This window comes from Rhea americana, unplaced genomic scaffold, assembly GCF_003343005.1.
Source record: "Rhea americana isolate MKP2758 unplaced genomic scaffold, rheAme1 scaffold_63, whole genome shotgun sequence".
Classification (NCBI taxonomy): Eukaryota; Metazoa; Chordata; class Aves; order Rheiformes; family Rheidae; genus Rhea; species Rhea americana.
In genome coordinates, this window is record NW_028186790.1 from 1,717,164 (window position 1) to 1,718,394 (window position 1,231).

The following is a 1,231-nucleotide window of genomic DNA, read 5'->3' on the forward strand; positions in this document are numbered from 1 at the left end:
TAATCTTTACCCATAAGCTCTCGACTCACTCTTCATCCACCCCTAGGCAGAGCCCAATACATTCCAGTTGCTCTCACACATAAAGAGCAACTGAGAATTAAGCATCTCAGTACAACAAAAATAATATACTRTTTCTGACCACACAAGCCCAATACAAAATGAAGATGGTGGGATGATGTTCATTGTATTTGCTTTGTTTCCAATGCCAAAAAACAAAATCTTTCAAATCTACCTACTAAACTGTGAATCCAACAAAAAGCCACGTTTTTTAGCATGCTAAAGCATCAAGAAATATGCATCAAGAAATATGTTCCTGAAAGAAACAACAGTTTCTCAATATCTCAAAGATATATTGTTTTAGAGAAGCTCCTCTGTTCACTAGCGCTTAAGAACYGTTCCATTTCTGCTATGTTAGCCTAACTACTGATTTCTCACATGAACTGCAGGGCATCATAATAAAACAAATCCATGACAAGTGGTGACCACAGGCTTTTGCAGACAAGTAATAAAATGCATAAACTGAATCACCTAGCTAGAGAGAKAAGCAAAATCTTCCAGTGCTGAGAATCTTTTTGGTCATCTGTCTCCTTCATGAAAGGCACCATAGTTTCTATAGAGTGAGTCCTACCTCCTATTATATTCTAATATCCAGCCTCGCAAAACTGTTCCCACTCTAGTTTGGCCACTTCCTTTTTTGCTTTACCTGAAGCTTGAGTTTCCTGCTCTTGCTACTCTTCATAATCCATGCATAGAGGCTTGTGAGCCTTCAGCCAGAACATAGAGTATYGTAGAACTKATAAGGTTGGAAGGGACCTCTGGAGATCATCTAGTCCAACCCTCAAACAATTGGCCCGTATAGGGATCGAACCCATGACCTTGGAATTATTAACACCACACTCTAACCAACTCAGCTAAACCTAACCCCAAAGGCTGGCACCGCCCCACAGAGGCACCGCTGGGATTCGAACCCAGGATCTCCTGTTTACTAGACAGGCGCTTTAACCAACTAAGCCACRGTGCCCTGCTATTAGGATTATTGATGTTCATTAGAAGCAGAGGCAATACTCTCCTGGTTTTATTAGGAAAGCTGCTTTTCCTGCTGAGAGACCGTATTTCTGGTGTATGACATGCCRCCGCAGTAAAGACGTTACGAGTCTAAATTTGACAGCTCGACAGTATCTTCTTTTTAGAGTTTCATGCCATTTCCTTCTTGCTAAGGTGGTAATCTTGG

At 41.3% G+C, this 1,231-nt stretch overlaps 1 non-coding gene across 1 annotated transcript; it reads right to left on the reverse strand.

Moving 5' to 3' along the window:
- Nucleotides 1–947: 947 nt before the first annotated feature.
- Nucleotides 948–1,021, reverse strand: TRNAT-AGU (transfer RNA threonine (anticodon AGU)). The gene has a single exon. It is a non-coding gene; the product is annotated as a tRNA-Thr (tRNA).
- Between the last annotated feature and the right edge of the window lie 210 nt (nucleotides 1,022–1,231).